We start from the raw sequence: 22890 nt of genomic DNA on the forward strand, positions 1-22890 counted from the left end.
TGGAAGAGACATAGGAGGTAAAAAAAGAGACATTTTACCAGAGTATATCGGTTTTAAATTAGATCTATATGTTTTTTTTTTAAGCCACATCTAAGAGCAACTGAATCTACCTTGACTTTAAACATGCAAGATACTGACCATGCTTTTGGCTTACTTTACACTTGTCTTTTTTTTTAACAAGTACAGATGAAAACCAAGCAAGTTTATAAATATGAGTTATATCTCATCATATCCTACAGAAAATTGACGGGGAAAGGCCAAGCCCAAATCATTTATCTCTAATCCAGAGAAGATTCAACACACCAGGTTACAAGGTGGTTGTGAAGATTAAATGAGATACTGTCGGGTGAGCATCCAGTAGATGGGCTCACTAAATGCTAGTAGTGGTATTACCATATGCTCACACTGGGGGGATGGGCCAGACTTTCCTGTACATGGTAAGTTTGATACTGATGTTCAGTTACTTGCATTACCTATTCACTGCCATTCACTGTCATCTCTTATCACTCAGACATGCTGGAAATGGGAATGATTAATGAAAATGTACACGTAACAGCTGTTTTCTAGTTCATCTGTTCATTTACATTCATGGCCTCAGCCCAGTGGAGACAAAACTAAGTCTGCTATCAAATCATCACTGCAGTCACTGCTGGGACACAAGCCTCTTCCTTGCCTGGGAAGAAAGGCGCAGAAGGGATGGTTCCTGAGCTTACCAGAAACCTAGGGATTATGGTCAAGAACTCTTGAGATGCAGACTGCCCCCATGACTCAAGAGGACCCTTCTCACTCTTTATTCCACTTTATCTCATCTCTGGAATTCTCCAGGCCAGAATACTGGAGTGGATAGCCTTTAGCTTCTCTAGGAGATCTTCCCAACCCAGAGATTGAACCCAGGTCTCCCGCATTGCAGGCAGATTCTTTACCAGCTGAGCCTCAAAGGAAGCCCTTATCTCATCTCAGGAAGCATCAATTAAGTATTCACACCTTTCTCCAACTACACATTGTGTTGAATAACTGTCCTTTCCCACTGTTGGAACATCAGGCAATTTGGCAGGAGCAGCAATAGCCACAGTTAAAAACCCATCTTTTCTGTGTTTTTTAAAAATTCATATAACCATGCAATACAAAAGGTACATTTTTATGGTATAAAAATTAACTGATTAAATTTTTTATTAGATGGCTTCCAATAACATTAAAGTAAAAAATTTTAAAGAGAAGCTAGAATGTGATTTACACAGGATGCCTTGAGTGTGGTCCTGCTACATGTTTAGTTATGATTAAATGAATGAGACATGAATTAAAAAAAGTAGTCACCTTCCCAGCCTCCTTTGCAACTTGGCATGGCTATTTGGCCAATTTCTGGTCAATGTGATGTAAGCAGACTTCTACTGGCATGGCTTCAAGAAAAGTTATTGCTTTCCTGACGAAGAGGAATAGACTCAGCTAGTACAAGAGTTTTGCTCCATGTTTTTCTTCCTGGAATATAGATGTGATGCCCTGAGGTTTGGCAGCCTTCAGATAAGCCTGAGGAAGCAAACCCCTGCTGAGGATGGTACATTAGAAAGGTGAAGTGTTGATCCTAGAGGATTTCTAGAATTCCTGGATTGTCTGCCTTTCAACATCTTGTTTGTAAGCAGAAACAACCCCTTCTTATTGTAGTCAAGTTTTCTGTTACTTCCAGTCAAAAACAATCCCAAGTGAAGGAAAGAAAAAATCAATACAAAAATGGAAGTGAATCGTAATCATTTACAAGAACCAGTCTCAAAGATATTAACAAAATGCTCATATAACAAGAGGAAACAGCAGAGCAATACTTGGTTTGTTTTACAAGTGCAAATTAAAAGAACTATCATATCATATCAACTAAATTAGCAAAATAAAAGCAACAAAAATAAATACTGATTGATAGCTGCAGAGAAACAGTGTTTATTAGTAAACTAGTTTATTCTCCAGAGAAGAGCCTGTTCCCCCAGGGCTGTCCCTGTAAGTCTGTGGGAACTACACACCCAGCCCCCGTGGCAGACAGCTCTATACCATCCAGGAGGTTGTCCTCACCTCCTCAATCTACTTTGCAGCCATTACCTCCTAAGCCCAACCTTTGAAAGTAAGAGGACCCAGGTCTTGGTCCTGTATTCTTTCTCTCTCTCTAGATCCAGCCCCGTGTCTTTAAATATTATTTATAAGCTAAAAGTCTCAAGTTTAGAATTTTAGCCTAAACCTAAGGTTCCACATTTACATATCCAACTGCCTGCTTGCCATATCCATTTGAATGGCTAATAAGTGTCTCAAACTGAACATGTCCAAACTCTTGATTGCACCCATCCAAGCCTGTAACGTCCCTACTCTTCTTAACCTCCCGCCCATGGTGGTGCCATCTACCTGTGCCTGCGTGCCTATTTGTGACCCCATAGACTGTAGCCCACCAGGCTCCTCTGTCCACAGGATTTCCCAGGTAAGAGTACTGGAGTGGGTTGCCCTTTCCTCCTCCAGGGGGTCTTCCCGACCCAGGGATCAAGTCTGAGTCTCCTGTATCTCCTGCATCGTAGGCAGGTTTTTTACCCGCTGAGCCATCAGGGAAGCCATCTACCCAGTTGCTGAAGCCAAAAGTCGAGTCATTTTTTTTTAATTAGTCTTTTTTTTTTTTAATTGTATAGTTGCTTTACAGTGTTGCATTGGTCTCTGCTGTGCAGCAAAGTGAATCAGCCATATGCGCATATATATCCCCTCCCTCTTGGGCCTCTCTCCCACTCCACCGCCCCGTCTTCCCACCCCTCTAGGTCATCACCGAGCATCGAGCTGAGCCCCCTGTGCTGTGACGCAGGTTCTCACCTGCTATCTGTTTTACACATGGTGGCGTATGCATGCCAATCCTAATCTCCCAATTCATCCCACAGCCCCTTCTCCCACTGTGGCCACTTATCCATTCTCTCCGTCTGCATCTGCACTCCTGCCCTGCAAGTAGGCTCATCACTACCATTTCTGTCGATTCCACATGTGTGTTAATATGCGATATTTGTTTTTCTCTTTCTGATTTACGTCACTCCATATGACAGACTCGAGGGCCATCCATGTCTCTACAGATGACCCAGATTCTTTCCTCTTTATGGCTGTAATATGCAAGGTGAAAGTGAAAGTTACTCAGTTGTGTCCAACTCTTGGCAACCCCATGGACTGTATGCAAGGAGTCTATTTAAGTCCACTTTCCTTCATAGCCTCTGACTCTCTGAGCAAGTCCTGAGGCACTCCCCTCTCCTTTACTCCTCAGCCACCAGCCCGGCGTCTGAATCTCCGGACACCAGCACCCCGCTGCTCACGGAGACCCCCGAGGTCACCTTCCACTGGTCCCTCTGCTTGCACGCTCATCACATTATCTTGGCTGGACTGCGGCCAAAATGATCTCTGTAACATAGATTTCATATCATCTATAAAACCCTTTGGTGGTTTCCCGTATAATTGGGATAAAATCTAAACTCTTGTCCTCGTCCTGAGAGGAACTGAGCAGTCTGGCCTTGCCTGCCTTTCTGGCCTCATCTTCCACAGGCTTCCCCTTGATAACTGCTCTTCAGCCCGGGGTCTGTTTGTCCCCCGAGCTTGATCCCCATCCCAGGGCCTTTGTACTTGCTGTGTTCTCTTCTCAGAAATCCCTCTGTCCGTACAAGCACACATCTGGCGCCTCCTGAACACAGACGCCAGGCTGCTGCTGCGCACGCTCATGTCTGGGGAGCCCGGGGACCGGACTCCAGCTCGGATGCACCAAGCCAGGCCCTGGCACCAGGGTGCCTGCAGTGAGAGGAGCTGCCTTCTGATTCCGCAGGACCACTGACAGCCCGAACCACAGGCCCAGGACACTGTGTCCTTCCATCCTCCCGGAAGAGGCAGCTTTTTCTGATCAAAACATTCTTTTTTTATTGAAGTATAGTTGATTTACAATGTTGTGTTCATTTCTGCTGTACATCAAAGTGACTCAGATATATATATATATATATATAAACTTCCTTTTTCATATTCTTTTCCATGACGGTTTATCACAGGATATTGAATATCGTGCCTATGCTGTATAGTAGGCCTTTGTTGTTTATCCAGCCTATATATAATAGTTTGCCTCTGCTAATCGCAAACTCCCACTCCATTCTTCCCTCACCAGTCTGCTCTGTGTGTCTGTGAGCCTGCTTCTGTTTCCTAGTTGAGCTCATTCGTGGCATGTGGCTCAGTGATAAAGAGTCCACCTGCAATGCAGGAGACCCAGGTTGGAGTCCTGGGTCAGGAAGGTCCCTGGAGCAGGGAATGGCTGCCCACTCCAGTGTTCTTGCCTAGAGAATCCCGTGGACAGAGGAGCCTGGCGGGCTGCAGTCCCTGTGTTCACCAAGAGTCTGACTCGACTGAGCAAGTAGCACTTTCACTTTAGATTCCACATATAAGTGATAACATAATGCATTTGTCCTTCTCTGTCTGACTCACTTCACTCAGTGTGACAGTCTCCAGGTCCATCCGTGTTGCTGAAAATGGCAGGATTTCAGTCTTCTTCCTTGCCGTGTATTACTCCATTGTATGTATGTACCATATCTTCATCCATTCCTTTGTCGATGGACATTTAGGTTGTCTCCATGTCTTGGCTATTGTGAACAGTGCTGCTATGAATATAGGGGTACATGCGTCTTTTATAATTATGGTTTTGTCTGGATCTATGCCCGGGAGTGGGGTTGCTGGATCATATGTCAACTCTATCTCTTCTTTAAGGGACCTACGTACTGTTTTCCACAGGGGCCACACTGACTTGCATTCCCACCAGCGTAGGAGGGTTCTCTTTCTGCACACCCTCTCCAGCACAAAATATTATTTCTGATGTCTAAAGAGAGAGGAGGGGCTTCCCTGATGGTCCAGTGGTTAAGAGTCAACCTTGCAAGGCAAGGGACACCGGTTCATTCACTGGTCTAGGAAGCTCCCACACACCGCCAGGCAGCTGAGCCTGTGAGTCACAACTACAGAACTCGCATGCTGCAACTACGGAAGCCCGTGAGCCTCGAGTCCACATTCCCGGCAAGAGAAGCCGCCGCAGTGAGAAGCCTGTGCACCGAAAGTAGAGAGTGGCCCCCACTCACTGCGGCTGGGGAAAACCCACACGCAGCAGCAAAGCCCCAGCACGGCCAAACAGAAAGCACATCTTTAAAAAACATAAAAAAGAAGTGAGAGCTGTCACCGGGCACTCACTTTATATGCATCTCTCACATAAACCTTGCAAAAATGTGGTGGGATTAGCCTTATTGTCCTTATTTCATGTGCTACAAACTGAAACTGACTGTAAATTGTTTCTCTGGAGTTAAAGTTGGACTCCAATTCTACTGCATCATACAATCTCCAAAGATAAAGGAGAATTCACTTGGAAACTTCCATTCCACCACCCCCCCGCCCATGTTTTAATTCTGCTTATTTTAGGATGCTTGTAGGAAGGTTTAGAAAAGTCTATGAAGGCCCAGCTATAGTCATTAAAAATGAGTTACTATTGCATGCATAGCTACAAAACATACCCCATCCATACACCTGCCAGGTGATAAATTAAGGTCAAGATGAAATTCAGTAAAAATCTCTCGTTTTTCATTTAAGCCACAACACTTTTGGACTTACCGATCTTGTCCCTTTACTGACCTTTGTACATACTAGCTTACAGTCTATTTGAGAAGGTTATTTGTGTAAACCTCTAAAATAATGACTGCATTAACTTATTTGTTTATATGTGCTATTAAAATGTTCTACTTGGGAACTCAAAATGTAGAACAAAGAATAGAATTTATTTTTCTCTTCCTTTCTTTCTTGTTACTGGAAAAGATATAGATAGAGATTTCATTTAAAAGGTTGGCAAGAATTCCAATTCTGTAAATTGAGTCAATTTCTTAGAAGATGATCTTAGAAAAACTGTTTTTTTAAGGTCTGACTGAAGCTGTAATAAAACAAGGCCCAGCCTTCATCTGGGAAGCAGAAATAGTATTTTTTCAGCTCCATTTAACAGTCTGAAGTCATTCCATTATAATTCAACTTCCTCTTCTAGAAATAATGATAACCTTCACACAGTGTTTATGCCAAGCCCTATCCTAAAGGAGTTGCTTATACTAAGTCACTTAATCCTGCCATCAACCCTATGGGGTATAGGTGCTATTATTATCCCTATTTTACCGATGGAGAAATTGAGGCACAGATAGGCGAAGTGGAACTAGCAAAGAACTGACTCGTTGGAAAAGACCCTGATGCTGGGAAAGACTGAAGGCAGGAGGAGAAGAGGACGACAGAGGATGAGATGGTTGGATGGCATCACCAACTCAATGGACATGAGTTTGAGCAAACTCCAGTAGTTGGTGATGGACAGGGAGGCCTGGCGTGCTGCAGTGCATGGGGTCTCAAAGAGTTGGACACAACTGAGTGACTGAACTCAACTCAACTAGCCCAAGGTCACAAAGCAATAAGGTGCAAACCTAGGCTGATCTGGAAACCACGTTTTTCACCATCAGAGAAAAACCGCCTTTATCCTCGTGTGAATGGAAACTGAAGGGATGGTAATCATTAGAAACGTATGTAAAGCACATGAGAATCGGAAACACTGATTAAAGGCCATAATGGAACCAAGAAAACTAACAAATTGTCTTTAAGAGGATGTTGATACTGTGCAACCAATTTCTGGACATTGAATATGTCATGGTTCCAGAAAGAATGGCATGCTTAGTGTTGAAAATGAATCTGTCTATGTGAGGTAATCTTGATATAGGATATGAAATAAGTCGTATGAACCCATGTTGCTATAGGAACTCCCCGAACTAATAGTTCCTTAACTAGATAGCATCCTAATAGTAGCATTTCAGCAACACTTAGCTGACTTACCCATCTAAACAATCTGAATGAGATTCTGGAAAATGTGTTTCATGACCTTGAACAAGGCACTTCAGATTCCTGAGCTTTTTTTCCTTGACTTTAAATGAAGCCATAAAATATGACCTCTAATGTCCTATACACGTTATGTAAAGAGTGTTGAATGATTTTCTGTCCAGACTTGATGACTTGAGAGCAGGAAGCCTGCTTTTTTTTTTTTTAATTCATCATTTCTTACTATTCCAAAATCCACTGAGTAAAGCAACTTCACAGCTTCCTGAATCTGCGTGCTTTCAGATTACAATCATGTTAAGTTTGGCACATCAAATTCAAATAAAAAACTGCCAGGTCAGCAGCGGGGAGCCAGATGTTATGGTTCTGAGATAAGGGGGACTCTTCTTTCTGCAGCTTCAGACCTAGACTGCCAGGCTTGGGCCGCTGGCTACGAGCACAGCCAGCAGAGTCCAGGGTCCTAGCCGGGAGTCCAGGCAGGTTACCTCGCTTCTCTGCACCTCAGTTTGTCACCTGTAAAATGGAGATAATCGTCTACCTTGTAAGTTGCAGCAGAAAACTGAGCTCCTATGTATAAGCCTGGAGAAGAGTGCCTGGCACATTTTGGTTGGTTGTTGTCATTTCCTGTATTAAGAAAAAACGGGAGCTTGAAGGAGTTCGGGTGGAAGCGTGGGTAGGATCACAGCAGCAGAGTTGCTCAGGTGATGGCCTCAAAGATGCTTCTACCAGTCCGCGTTAGTGCCAGTGTGAACCGAGTGCCTTCATGATATAAAAGGGCCCCACTTCAGTTATTTTATTGTGACTTGTGTTTCAATTCCCAGGTACCCAAGGCAATATAGGACTTCCTTATTTTTCCTTCAAATGCAAAATAGAACTACCCACCCACTGGAAAAGGAACATCTCCATTAAGATCTGATCTGGATTATTGAACAGTTCCTGCTCAGGGTGCACAAGGACTCCACATCCTGCTAAACCCAGAGCTCCTGCACCCCTCCCTAGGGAAAGGAACTGCACACACGCAACCAGGGAGGGTCTTCACTGCGCACAAAATCAGTTCCCTGCACCTGGCCATTCTCGGGATCCCCTGACCGCCAGCCAAGCAGGAGAGCAAGCCCTAGAAACCAAGCAGCAGGCAGACAAAAGGCAGGGAACACAGCCTGAGTAAGCCAGCCGCCAACAACAGCTTGCGGTGGGAGCAGGAGCATCCTGAACTGGGGCGCAGCTCTTCCAGCACAGCGAGAGGCCAAGGGCAGAGTCACACACAGCGGCGGGTGAGCCTTGCACAGTGACTGCGGTGCCTGCGGCTGAAAGGCTGGAGGGAGAGCCTCCAACATCAGCCAGCAGCTCTTCCGAGGCATCTGGATTCTCAGAAAGTGGTGAGAAGCGCAAGATGCAGGAGAAAGCTGGGTAAACAGGCTGGGCCCCTGACCCTTCCCCCACCCTATTTCCTCTGTGAGCTCTTCAAACTGGTGGTTGTGGTTGGTGCCTAAGTCATGTCCGACTCTTTGCAACCCCACGGACTGTAGCCCACCAGGCTTCTCTGTCCATAGGATTCTCCAGGCAAGAATACTGGAGTGGGTAGCCATTCCCTTCTCTAGGGGATCTTCCCAACCCAGGAATCCAACCCAGGTCTCCTGCATTGCAGGCAGATTATTTACCAACTAAGCCATAAACCAGAGCTGTGGGTTAAGGACTGGGAGAGTAGAAGGTTGGTGAATCTGTTAAGAGACTTTGGCAGTCACCCGTGAGGAGAGAAGACTCTAGACCAGAGTAGTAGCAGTTTTGGCTAAACAGCCACCAAGTGTTTCTCCCTGCCAGTGTGTAGGCAAATTCTTCTGAGTCAGCCTGATAAATTTGAAAATGTGACCCACTCCCCCTCCCCTTGGAAGTTATTTTTGCTCTACGTTAAATTATTATTTTGCTCTACATCTCAGTCTTGACATTTTTTTATTGATAGGTCAGCCTCACTTAGAATTGCAATAACTCTGCAGTGGCATTTCATGATGGTCAAATGAAGGACAACAACAAAGCAAATTATTAAAACTCAGTGTTGGGAGGAATTCAAAGAAGCCCGCTCTTAACAGTGCCAAGGGTAGGACAAACGGATACTTCTTGAGGGTAACCTAAATACAGAACAAGAGCTGTGAAAATGACCCTACCAGTTGACATAGTAATATTCTTGGAAGTTTGTTTTGAGGAAATAACTTTAAATGAAAGATATTTATGGCCATGTTACTTGTAAATAGCTCCAAATTGGAAATACCCAAAATAAATCCACTAACGTGGAAATGGCAAAGATAACTATGATAGATTCTGTGAAAAGCTACTCAGTACAATGACAATATGTAAAAGATTTTTACAAAGAAAAAAAGGCACACCATGTAGTTGGAGCAAAAGGGACTTCTGGCAATAAAGCCGGGAGAGGGTAGAGAATGTTGTTTCATTTGGGCAGAATGTGGGGCTTGTGAAAGGGGAAGGGACGTGCAACTCCACTTGGAAGGGTGTGAGTGCCAGGATCAACAACGATGAGGCATGTGCATTTAAACACACACCACGGGGCATCTCTGGTGGTCCAGTGGGTAAGACTCCATGTTTCCAATGCAGGGGCCCGGGCGCTATCCCTGGTCAGGGAACTAGATCCCACACGCTGCAACTAAGAGGTCATATGCCTCAGCTAAGACCCAGTACAGCCAAATAAATAAATAAGTAAATGTTTAAAACATAAACACAAACCAAGACCTGAAAACTCAGGAGGTCGTGATGTGAAGTGAAATTCTCCCAGTCGTGTCCGACTCTTTGCAACCCCATGGAATTCTCCAGGCCAGAATACTGGAGTGGGTAGGCTAGCCCTTCTCCAGTGGATCTTCCCGACCCAGGACTTGAACCCAGGCGTCTTGCACTGCAGGCAGGTTCTTTACCAACTGAGCTATCAGGCAAGCCCAGGAGATCATCGTCATAAGCAACTGGAAGACTGCAGAAGAGGAGGTGCCGAGGAGTGCGGTCCATCACCTCAGTGGGCATGGGCTCAGTGGCCAGTCCTCTCTCTGCCCCTCCAGCGAGTGGCTAATGAAAGGCAGTCCTGAAGCCGGAAGCCAGTGTGCGGGTCAGTGGCTTAGAGCAGGCAGGACTCTGAACAGGAAATGGCGAAGACAGCCTTTCTAGCTGTCAAAGGAAGTTGACGTAATGAAGACAGGGCTGCTCTGGGAAGATGTTGCTCAATTATTAAGACCTGACACTTCAGATCACCTCTGAAAAAGAAGCCCAGGGGGTAACTTAAAAAGGTAAGACGCAGGTCGAGAGGATTAGATAGAACAATACAGGTGAAACCCTGTGCCAACAGGGAAAGGCTTAATCTGGAGACCAGGGAGTCACTCTATGGAAAAGGCTGCAAAGTTAGCTGGTGTGTTCTTAATTCTAACCTTACATGGATAGGTGGCTTTATAAATTCTTTCAGTTCTAGTTTCGAACAAGTAGTGGTAAAATTGTATGCTTGTATCTTTGACTCTTTTTCAAGAGATTTCTCGTGATCTTTAAGCCAGCCTATTTAAATGAATCAACTGAATTAGAGAAACAGTCTAAACCACCAAATCAGCCATGATTGGCTCCATGAGGTTTGTATTCTGAGTATTTTAATCGCACGACCCCTCCATTCATCATTCGTGCATTCAGGGCAATCTGGAGAGGAGTACGTAGGATAAAGCGTAAGGAAATAGAAAGGTACAGAACGCTACAGATGACAGAGAAATATGAAAGTGGGGACACGTTATACAGATTGTCCTTCCCGATGACCACAGTGAGTAGAGAACTCACCTCTTTGCAAAGAACAGCGTTTGATCTGTCTTTTCTAAGCGTATCTCGGGGCTTCGTGAGGCCGGTACATCCTGCTCGCCGCGTCCTTGTACTCACGTGTCTCCTTACCGGTTGGCTCACCAGCCAGGACTCCACTTCTGCTTCATGCTTCAGAGAGATCAAGTTTCACCTCCCGTTGTTTGACTCTTCTGTACCTCCCCTCAACGCACCCACCTTCTGTGTCTTATAAAAACGAACACTTTCTTTTGATTTTCTTCTTGTAAACACTGGTCTAAGGCTGTTTTCTCTCCCTGCTGCTGTGAACCATCACGTGTGGCATTAAGTCCAGTTGTCTGAAGAGATAGAGCAGGACTTCTAGCTGAGAAAGGTAGTCATCCTGACTTGATAACCAGTTTATCCTTGTGATGACAGTACCATTTCATTTTTGATGGCCTTAATTTAGCATGTATCCTGGGGGCTGGGTTTTGTGTTGTCCTTATAAACACTCGCGCACACACACACACACACACACACACACACATACACACAGAGCCTAATTCTTTTTAGGCACTTCTCCAGCTGTGAGTTTAGCAAGCCTTTCTGGTAATGGGGAGACAGAATTACTGCTCCAAACATTCCCCTGCCACTGATCCAGAACATGTGTTATCATATCACACACTGTAAATTGATTCCGAATTCTTGCCAACGGGGCAGAGTCTGCATTCCAAATACCTAAGACCCTGGGACAGTAAGTTGTAAAAGAAAAATATCCCACACTTCCTTCTTTAGTTTGAAGTGAGCACAAGTAAGTTTGCTAAACATATTTAAGTCTCAGAGTATGTTTTTTTTTTCCCTGAAAACATGGAACAAGCCCACGAAATCGCTATACCTCAGTGAAAACAGAATTATCCTGAAAGCCCTCAGGTCCCCTGACTGTTAATGCCACTTCCAATCTCTTGGGGAAGGGTGGTTGACAGGAAGGAAGGCACGATGGAGGGGGTTCATATTTAAGACAATAAAGTGGCTTTCGTTCAACTGGTGAGAGGCATAAGCAGTCTGAGCGTGATGGTCTCCTGGGAGCAGAGGTCTAGGGCTTCAAATGGTATTTGAACAGTTGCAGAATCTCTGAAATTACTCTGCAAACTAACTCCTAGCCCAGATGGTAATGTGAGGAATAAACATCTATTTTCAGTCCTATGCTGTCCTGTATGAATGCCCTGAGCTATTGTCAATTTATTTCTTGTTCCTAATAATTGTAGATTATGGAACAAATATCTCCAAAACGTCTCTTTATTTTTGTGACTCTTGAGGACTGAAGGGTGGGAACTGGGAGAAGAGAGTAAGTGTCACTAGGAACTTGGCATTGGGAACCGCCTGGGGATGAGCAGGCAGGCTGGTTGATCTCCTCAGAAGTTCAAAGTCCCAACTTGGTTACCATGGTGATGCCATTCCACTCCATAATTTCACCTGACAAGGTCTCCATTGTGTCTTCACTCCTGAAGACTAGCCCATCCCACTCTTCTCTGATCCAGGCCTTCCTCATTAGGTCCTAAGAAATAGTCATAAGTGCACTCATAGGTATAGGGAGTTAATACTTGCAACAAACGAGTTAGTGCCACTAGTGGGTGAATTGCCAGATCAGTTACTCAAACTTTAATAGCCGTGGTGTGTTCTCACATCTCACTGTATGGGGAAGAGTGGTGGTATCGTGGTGCATGGCTTGGTTTCCCCCGAGTGTAACAGCTAGTGCTAACTAATAAAATCTGGCTAGCTGCATAATTATCCCAGTTGATTTTCAGGTTGGTCTGGTATAATAACGACATTATCTGCCAGCCTTGGGGAGGCCTGGCTTCCAGAACCAGTTTGTGGTCAGCGAGCTGAGTGAGAGGGCTCTAGTTCTTTAACATTAAGGTGGAGGAGTCAAGCTGGTATTGCAGCCTGAAGCTGGCCCATAGATCTCAAGTCCAATGATTCCTTTCCTTACTGTTTCTTTCTCCTCTGAGATTAAAGCTTTTACTGTACATTTCTAGGCTGATTTGTTTGATCTTGCAAATTTCAAACCTTTAGGAAATGAAAACAATAATGTTTGAAAGAGGAAGCGTATGTTCTCAAAATAAAGGAATTTGAACCTTATTATACAATTTTTAAAGGTGTAATTATGTTTATAGAAAAGAATGATTCAAGTCTGTTTAAGTATAATGGGTGTTTACATTTCCTGAAATGTCAAGTTGTGAATCATGTTTATAAAACTAGATTTAAAATCTATAGCAACATAGGTGGATTCTTCTTAGGTCAAGACATGTCTATATATTAGAAGTCTCTCTGAGGGGTGTTCTCCTATGTTTATTTCTTTGCATCTTGACACAGGGCTTCCCTGGCGGCTCAGCAGTAAAGAATCCGCCTGCTGATGCAGGAGACGTGAAAGACTTGGGTTTGATCCTTGACTGGGGAAGATCCCCTGGAGGAGGGCATGGCAACCCACTCCAGAATTCTTGCCTGGAGAATCCCATGGACAGAAGAGAGTGGCGGGCTACAGTCCATGGGGTCGCAAAGGGTCAGACACCACTGAAGCGACTTAGCACACACGCACGCACCCTGTCACAACACACGTCACGGTCTGCACTCTGCTATAAAAGCCACTGACTGAAAGTACTCGGACTCGTTGACCTGGGTCCCACCATAGAACGCTGGAAGGAAGGAGGTCTACTCTAGCTGGTTGTGAGATGAGAATATTTAAGAAGCATTTGTAAAAAGGGCGGGAGCAAAGTCTCCTGTGTAACTCGGAGGAGGAGGTGATCGTTGGTGGTGTAGGGGCACGCAGGAATGGATCATTTTTCATAGGGAGTGAAGGTAGGACTCCTTTAAAAGATGACATTTGAACAGAGTTAACTTGGCAACTATCTGGGGGAAGAGCATTCTGGGCAGAGCATGGTCCAGGGCCAGGGCAGGGGCATGCCTGTGGGAGGCCAGGGTGGTGAGAGAGAGTTTGGAAGATGAGCTCAGAGGCGGAAGGGTCAGGCGGAGTGAGCCTGGCCTCCTGGGCCATTGTCAGGGCTTTGGCTTTGCAAAGAGATGGGGAGTCAGGAAGGACTTTCAGCAGAGTGACCTGATCTGATGGGCATTTTGGGGGGTCCTCCTGGCGCAGTGTTGGGGGTAGACTGAAGGCAAGGATCAGACAGCCCGTATGAAGTCCCAGTTGAGCTGGTCATCTAGCTTAAAGGTTATGGTGACTTGGAACAGGTGTGAGCAGGAGGGGAGTCGGAGATAGTCAGATACCAGATTTTAAAGGAAGAGCTTGTGGGATGTGGCTTTTAAAAGTGAAGCCAAGGATGATTCCAAGCAACCTCAAAAGTGGAGTTGCCCTCACCTAAGATGGTGATAAAATAAAATTTTCAACTCCCCCCACAAGTCTGTATTTTCCCATTTTGAAAATGGACAGGGAACCTTCCCTGGTGGTCCACTGGTTAGGGATCTGTCCAACAATGCAGGGGACACAGGTTCAACCCCTGGTACGGAAACTAGGATCTCACATGCCATGGGTCAGCTGAGCCCCGCACGCCGACTGTGGAAGCCCGTGTGCCCTGGAGCCTGTGCTCAGCAGCGTGAGAAGCCCCCACGGGAGAAGGCTGCACACCACCAGAAAGGAGGCCCTGCCGGCTACAACTAGAGAAAGCCCTCACAGCAACAAGGACCCAGCGCAGTCAAAAATAAATAGATAAAATGTAAAAATAATCTGTTGCTTTTTCAGTCTTTCAGTCGTGTCTGATTCTTTGTGACCCCATGGACTGCAGCACACCAGGCTTTCCTGTGCCTCGCCATCTCCCAGGGCTTGCTCAAACTCATGTCCCTCGAGTGGGTGATGCCATCCAAGCATCTCATCTGTTGTTCCCTTCTCCTGCCCTGAATCTTTCCCAGCATCAGGGTGTTTTCCAGTGAGTCAGCTCTTCCCATCAGGTGGCCAAAGTATTGGAGTTTCAGCTTCAGCATCAGTCTTTCCAATGAACACCCAGGACTGATCTCCTTTAGGATGGACTGGCTGGATCTCAGGTTGCTGAAGTAGCCACTTTCATTTCAATTATCACTTCAGTTTGTTCACAAGCTTGTCTCTTTTTTTCACACCGTTCTGTGTGAGAACCCATCTCTTCCTTCTCTCTCTGCGCGCCTCTAAAGGGCTAGTTCAAGTTCCACATCCTGGAGAATGCCTCCCCTGACTGCATCCCCAGCAAGATATTTCTGCTGATCTCTTCAATGTGCTTATCTGTAAAGGCTTATTTTAATCCAGTAATAATATTCATGGGATGACTGTTGAGTTTGTTTCCTCAACAGCTATTTCTCCCTCCAGTTTTTAGTCTTCTGCTTCTTCCCCCCAACTCCCTCCATTTATTGAGATACAATTGACATGAACTAAAGCAGGTTAGACATAAGAGACTCATGTTCGATCCCTGGGTGGGGAAGATCCCGTAGAGGAGGGCATGGCAACCCTCTCCAGTATTCTTGCCTGGAGAATCCCATGGACAGAGGAGCCTGGTGGGCTACAGTCCATGGGGTCTCAAAGAGTCGGACACGACTGAGTGACTTAGCACGCACATAGTATTAGTTTGGGGCTTCCCTGGAGGCTCAGATGGTAAAGAATCTGCCTGCACTGCAGAAGACCAGGGTTCACTTCCCAGGTTGGCAGGATCCCCTGGAGAAGGAAATGGTTACCCACTCCAGTATTTTTGCCTAAAGACTCTCATGGTCTCCTGTCTGACAGGCTATAGTCCATAGTGTACTGGACAGTGGGTGTGACTGAGCGACAGAGCACGCTCACGGTATTAGTCTTAGGTGCACTATCCAGTGATTTCATGTGTGTGTACGTCGTGAAAAAGTTTAGCCAACATTCACCACCTCACATAGTTACAAAAGTTGTGTGTGTGATGAGACCTTTAAGACTCACTCTTAGCCACTTTCAAGCGTGTAACATGTTGCTCACCACAGTCACCGCGCTGCACATTACATTCCCAAGACTTATTCATCTTATGACAGGAGTTTCTAATTACTGACTCTCTTCGCCTGTTTCACTCACTTACCATCCCCAACGTCTGGCAGGTACCCATTTTCCTGTCCATTCTTCAACTTTAAAAAAAAAAAAAAATTTAAAAATGTATTTATTTACTCAGCACACGGGGTCTTGGTTGCATCATGTAGGATCTTTTGTTGCAGCTCAAGGACACAGTAGTTGCTCTGAGGCATGTGGGATTTTAGTTCCCCAACAGGATCAAACTCGCATCCTTTGCATTGCAAGGCAGATTCTTCTCCACTGGACCCCTGGGAAGTCCCATTCTTCAGCGCCTCCTTTCACTCCTCTTCCTCACCGAGAAGTCACTCAGCAGTGACTGCTGCAGCCTGCCTTCCCTCAGACTTGGTCACTGTCGTGCCCCAGGCCTGTGCTGCGCCTTCAAGCCTGACCTCTTGCATCCCGCCCGGGGTCCCTTCCTTCGGTCGCCCCTGGAAACCACTGGGATGGCTTTCATCGCGACGTCCTCAGACGTTTCCAGACAGTGAGTGATGAGAGCCCTGCTGACTCGCTGCTCAGGCTCCCGGCGTGGGGCTTGGAGCGGAGGCGTTTCAGGGCTGTGCCTGTTGCACAGGAGTGAGCAGATTCCACACGAGAGCCTGCCTCACGGAGTCCACACAGCACTCAGCTCCCAGAGAAACATCCCGGAGCCCGGACGGGCGGCTCACCTGTCGCCGTGCAGGAGGTAAAGAACTCGGGGGAAAATGCTGGGGTCATCTCCACTCACTTGTCCTGCTGTTTCAGCATCTGTATCACAGGGAGCGAGACAGTGAGCTTTACAAGGGGGCAGGGAATCTCCATTTCCCAGGCTCACTGTTTCTCTCCCCCCAAGGAAAGGTTGTGGGCTCCCCATCCCGGCACATGCTTCTGACTCCCACCCCCGCCGGTGTCTCTGGGCCTGGCTTCTCTTCTGAGCATCGGATTACTGACCACAAACCCACGGCTGTCCCTGGAAATGTGTAGGCTCCTCAGACTCCAAGTATTCAGAATCGAATGAGTAATCGCTCCTTCCCCGGCTGCTTCTCTTCTTCGATTACGTCTCTTGGTTTTTGGCTCAGTGTCAAACTGAACTAGAAACTTGATGTCATTTTCAACTCTTCCTATTCTCTTAATACTAATTGTAGCGCTACTCCGACTTTTCCCATAAATGTCTGGCCCTCTATTCCCCACTCACAAAAGGGCTGATGCGTGTTCCCTGAAATGCCCACCTTGATGTTGCCACCAGGGATCCCTCTAAGGCACAGACTCGATCATTTCCCTGCTTTAAAACTTCGAATGGGCTCCTCCTGCGTATGTATCACGTCCGCCTTCTTAGCAGAGCCTGAGAGGCTGTCCTCCCTGAAGCCTGGCCACACTTCTGCACTTCTTTACTCCCTCCCCTCCCCTCCTCACCCCAAGTTTGCATTTCCGGTCTCACTGAAGTTCCCAGTTCTCTGTTTTTCTCGGTTGTGCTCTTTTCACCCAGAGTAACTGAGCCCTTTCTTTCTTTCTTTCTTTGGCTGCACCATGCAGCATGTGGGATCTTAGTTCCCCAACCAGGAATTGAACTCATGCCCCCTGCCATGGAAGAGTGGATTCTCAACACCTGGACTGCCAGGGAAGTCCCATCTACTCACTTTCCAAGACGAAATGATGACAATCTGTAACTTCGAAAATAAATACAGCAGAGATCACCCTATGCCTAGTAGTGTGCAAAGCTAAGATCTGTCACAAGTGCCCCTGCCCTCAAGGAGCAGTGGAGTGGTGGAGCCAGGTGGATGGACAGCGGCTTTTGTAACCACACAAAATGACCAGTGCTGGGGGCCAGTCCTCGTCACCTGGGGGTGTCTCATTATTCTCCACTCTCTCAGGAGGGCAGGCACCTCTCTTGTCCATAGAGGCAGAGCTCGTCACCATCTCCTCTCTGTTCACCTCAAGTATACTTAATCACCCTTTTTTTAAATTTTACTGGTCTTTGGACCCCTAGCCCCGGTACGTCTTCTGCGTGTGTTTCAGAACCCGTGGTGGTATCCTCAGGAACGCTGACCAGAGCCACCTGTATATCCTCCACTAGACTCGATCCAAATTGCAGCAAGCATGGGGATGGCAGCCGCAGACGTCCCCTCCCAGAGTCCTCCGATAGGTCTACAATGAATATCATTCCTCTAGCAAAATTTCTAAATCTTTTTTAAAGCTCTGACCCATTTTTATCATGTCTTTCCCCTACAGAATCTATAGTGGCTTCCTGTGGCTGAGAACGGGAGTATAACCCGGTTACCAAGTCACTGATTCCTTCTCTTCCACCCTGATGGCGGGGAGAGGAGATCGTTGCCCAGAACTGGCGCAGAAGGGCTCAGACTCACCCCGTTGGTTACATTCACTGAGGTTAAGAGTCCCTCTTCTGAGACACGAATGTGTCTATCTGGACTTAGAGCACAGTATTCCAACCAGGTAATTTCAAGCGTGAGTTGACTTTGACACGCGCAACAGCCGTGGCTTACGTAAGTGTAGGGAAGGTGATCTGATGCTTTTCCAGGAACTGGAATCTTTACTCGAAGGGCATACCTAAGACAAAGCGCGGTTTGATGAATATACTTGTTCTGGGTGTGGTTGTGTTGGTGTGAAGGGCCAGGCCACCTGGAGGACACTGAACAATCAGGATTGTGCCCACGGAGGGTGACAAGCATGGAAAGTTCAGGGAAAGAGAACTAATTAATAGATTCTTCTCTCCCTTTAATTATTTAATTCTTTTTTAGGATTCTGATGGTATACATTCTTTGCTAATCAGTTGTACATCTTTTGGGGTGATCACAACCTACAGGATACAAGTCAAATTCAAACTCATTCAGAACTTCCGCTTCCCCATTTGAACCTTAGGTCACAAGTTACCTGCACTCTAATTTGCCTACCTGCCCTTACTTCTGATTTTGGACTGCTGTGCTTACCCAGGGCTAGAATGTTACCTAAGACCTACCACCTCTCATTCATTTACTCAGTGGACAAATATTCACCGAGGACCCATGTTTGTGGGATGACGCTGGGAGGGGCCACGAGCACCCGTGTGCATCAAGCAGGTCTCCATGGCAACCTTGCTCTTTTGGGTGCTTTCACCTCCATGAAAATTTTATTAATAGTCCAGCCAATGTTCCTTTCTATTTTTTTTTTCATGCAGACCATTTTTAAAGTCTTTATTGAATGTGTTACAATATTGCCTCTGTTTTTATGTTCTGTTTTTTGGCCATGAGGTATGTGGGATCTTAGCTCTTTGATCAGGGATTGAAACCATACCTCTGCATTGGAAGGGGAAGTCTCAGCCCCTGGATCACCATGGAAATCCCTGAGCCTATATTTTCTGAACCAAAAAACAAGTAAAACACCTGCCATGAGGTATGATGATGGATCAGGATAGATGAAATCCAGTCTGCTCTGGAAAGTGTAGGGCTTCCAAGGTGGTGCTGTTGGTAAAGAACCAGCCTGCCAGTGCAGGAGACCCAAGAGACACAGGTTCGATCTCTGAGTGGGGAAGATCCTCTGAAGGAGGGCATGGCAACCCACTCCAGTATTCTTGCCTGGAGAATCCCATCGACAGAGGAGCCTGGAGGGCTATGGTCTATAGGGTAACTAAGAGTTGGACACGACTGAAGTGACATAGCACGCACGCACGCTGCTCTGGAAAGCATAACCAGCATCCTCCTTTCTGTGCCTACAGACGTACTGTCTCCACTAAGAGCAGGAACTAAGGAAAGAAACATTTTTCTATTAGTAGACAAAGAAAGGGAAGTCGCTTAGCTTGGGGGACAGCAGGTTTAGGATAAACTTAATCATGATCTTTAGTGGATAAAAGACCACAGAGGAGCAATGGACCATTATGAAAAAGACACAGTCTCCTAGCCACTCCATGTTAGAATCTGTGTTTTTAGAAAGGGATGATGGTGATAGTTTAGTCTCTAAGTCTTGTACGACTATACAGTCCATACTCCTCTGTCCATGGGATTTTCCAGGCAAGGATATGGAGTGGGTTGCCTTTCTCTCTCCAGGGGATCTTGCCGACCCAGAGATCAAACCTGGCTCTCCCACATTGCAGGTGGTTTCCTGCATTTCAGGTAGATTCTTTATCAACTGAGGCACCAGGGAAGCCCCAAAAAGGAGTGATAGAAAACTCATAAATTTGTGAAGTTCAAAAATGAAAGGTCCCTGAACACTATGTGCAGGGCGTGATTTATACAAAAGAGGAAGGCGCCTCTGCATTCAGAGGAGTAAAGGATTTTTAAAATAGCCCTCAAATGTACTTAATGCCTCTGAACTGTGCCCCTAAAAATGGTCAAAATGGTAAATTTATGTTAGATATATTTTAAACACACACACACACATATCCATGAAAGAAGGCTAGAGCTAACACACTTCCAATTGTTAAGTATGTCCCTTTTAGGAAAACCATTTCATAGCACTCAAAATATACCCTGGTAGCTTGGTTGTTAAAGAATCCACCTTTAATGCAGGAGACCCCGGTTCGATTCCTGGGTTAGGAAGATCAACTGGAAAGGGGATAGGCTACCCATTCCAGCATTCTTGAGCTTCTCTGGTGGCTCAGCTAGTAAAGAATCCACCTGCAATGTAGGAGACCCGGGTTTGATCCCTGGGTTGGGAGGATCCCCTGGAGAAGGGAATGGCTGCCTACTCCAGTATTCTGGCCTGGAGAATTCCATGGACTGTATAGTCCAGGGAGTCACAAAGAGTCGGACAAGGCTGAGTGACTTTCATTTCACTTTAAAATATATCAGCTCCCAATATTTCTGAGGCTCATGTAATATCCCCAGTTTTCCTGCAAAAGCAGAGCACTCTTAAAAGGCGAAACACGAACTGTTAGCACGTAGCCTTCCGGCTTGAATCCAGATGCAGAGTGATTGGATATCGTGGCCAAAGCATTGTCTCTTTAACGTCGTCGGTGCAGAATTTCAGTCAAGGCTGAGGAAGAGTATGCCTGTGAGGTTGGCTGGGTTATAAAAACGTCTAAGAACCGAGTGGAGAAATATACATTCTTGGGCGCTCTTCATTCTTGACTTTTCCCCTTCCAGACCCTCTTTCCTCCACTCCTGAAGCTAGAACTCCCTTCCACTTTGTTCATGGAACAATCAGGAGCCTAACTTGTAAACTGAAACTACAGTGGCTACACCATTTTGTCTCCCAACCATCTTGACAAGAACACTAATTTTCTTATCTTACTTGAAAATAGAAATCTTTTCTAGTTTCAACCTTCCAGAAAATGATGTCAAATCAAAACAGCTCCGGATGAGACCTCCCTGCTGGTCCAGTGGTTAAGACTTGGAGCTTCTCATGCAGGAGGCATGGGTCTGATCCCTGGTCGGACAGCTAAGATCCTGCAGGCCTGCTGCCTCAGTAGGGTGAAAGAAAAATAAAAAGACTTAAAAAAAAATCTATGAAAACAAAAAACAAAACAAAAAACACCAACTCAGGATGACTTGTAAGAAACACAGAAGTGTTCCCTCAAAAGACAATCTCTAATCTTTAAGAATCTATCTAAATGGATATATCTGTATATCTAAAAATCTTTAAAAGGTCAAAAACCCTGTGCCTCCCATCCCCCTATTGTAGTCCTTTGAATTATTTCCATGGGTACTGTGTCTGGGCATTGACTGATGAAAATGCTTCTGTTTTTTCAGGCTCCTGCTCTGGGTGTGATGAGATGGGCCGGTGGGTTACTGACAAGCCCTGCCTCGTTTCACAACTGAGACGCCAGAGTCCACAGAGTTTGGGAGATGATTTTCAGAGCCAGCTGGTCATTCCAAAACACGAAATTTCACTCAGCTTGCCCTTACTGCAGGCGCCCTACCTACAGTGACTTAGAGAAGGGCTTTTTGATTTGCAGGGAATAAGGTCAAAAGCCACTTCAAAGCATCTTTAGAGCTGGTAGCTCAGTTCAGTTCAGTCGCTCAGTCATGTCACTCTGTGATCCCATGGACTGCAGCACGCCAGGCTTCTCCGTTCATCACCAGACCCCAAAGCTTGCTCAAACTCATGTCCATCGAGTTAGTGATGTCATCCAACCGTCCCATCCTCTGTCACCCCCTTCTCCTCCTGCCTTCAATCTTTCCCAGCATCAGGGTCTTTTTCTAATGAGTCAATTCTTCGCAGTTTTTAGAGCTGGTAAGGTGAGTCTTATTTCAGTAAAAAGCATAAACTTTTGAAATTTAGGTTAGAGCTGAGAGGAGAAAAGTTAGAAATTTCTTTAATTCATTTGCTTTAAAAACCAGAACCCAGCTCGAAAATCAAAGTGTCCAAAATCTGGGTCCAACAAAGGTATTCCTGTGTCAGGAATTCTACTTGAAAGATCAGAGGCATGCCTTGTCCCTTTTTTTTTTTTGGCTCCCATATGTTATACTCTTATAGGGTCCCTAGGGCAAAGAGAGAAGCGGGGGGTGGGGGGGGGGGCAGGAGTCAAGGGAACTGAGGCTTAAGCTCGGTGCTCAGTCTCAGCCATTGATGGATGGCCTCTTGTCTGCGAGATTAAAAAGAACCTGTCCCAGGAACTAAGAGCCCTTGAACAAGGCCTTTAAAGTCCAGCCTCTTTTGCAACCAAATACATGCTTTAAAATGTATTTGCTGCTGCAGCAGTTTTTAAAAAGTGATATAGATATATTACTTTTTTTTTTAAAGAAAAGAAGACTTTGCATCATGCTGCTAAGTTGCTTCAGTCGTGTCCAACTCTGTGCGACCCCATAGATGGCAGCCCACCAGGCTCCCCTGTCCCTGGGATTCTCCAGGCAAAAACACTGGAGTGGGTTGCCATTTCCTTCTCCAACGCGTGCAAGTGAAAAGTGAAAGGGAAGTCGCTCAGTCGTGTCCGACTCTTCGAGATCCCATGGACTGCAGCCTACCAGGCTCCTCCATCCATGGGATTTTCCAGGCAAGAGTACTGGAGTGGGGTGCCATTGACTCCCACTTAAAACACACAGGTCCATTCAGCCTTAAACCGGCAGCAGTTCTGAACCACACTGCACACTGCACGGTGTGTGCTCAGTCACTCGGTTGTGTCCGACTTTGGGAGACCCTAGGGACTATAGCCCGCCAGGCTGCTGTCCATGATTTTCCAGGCAAGAATACTGGAGTGGGTTGCCATGTCCTTCTCCAAGCATGTACAGTGTGCTAAATTAAATAAGTCAGTCACAAAAGAATGCTGA

General features: G+C 46.0%; 1 long non-coding RNA gene across 1 annotated transcript; it reads right to left on the bottom strand.

The window, feature by feature from the left end:
• Positions 1-15786: 15786 nt before the first annotated feature.
• LOC138422355 (uncharacterized) lies at positions 15787-17086 on the bottom strand. Its single transcript, XR_011249845.1, has 2 exons — positions 16921-17086; positions 15787-16459 (listed from the first exon to the last, which is right to left on the bottom strand). It is a non-coding gene; the product is annotated as an uncharacterized lncRNA (long non-coding RNA).
• Between the last annotated feature and the right edge of the window lie 5804 nt (positions 17087-22890).

Source organism: Ovis canadensis, chromosome 17 (assembly GCF_042477335.2).
Source record: "Ovis canadensis isolate MfBH-ARS-UI-01 breed Bighorn chromosome 17, ARS-UI_OviCan_v2, whole genome shotgun sequence".
In the NCBI taxonomy this organism is placed as follows: Eukaryota; Metazoa; Chordata; class Mammalia; order Artiodactyla; family Bovidae; genus Ovis; species Ovis canadensis.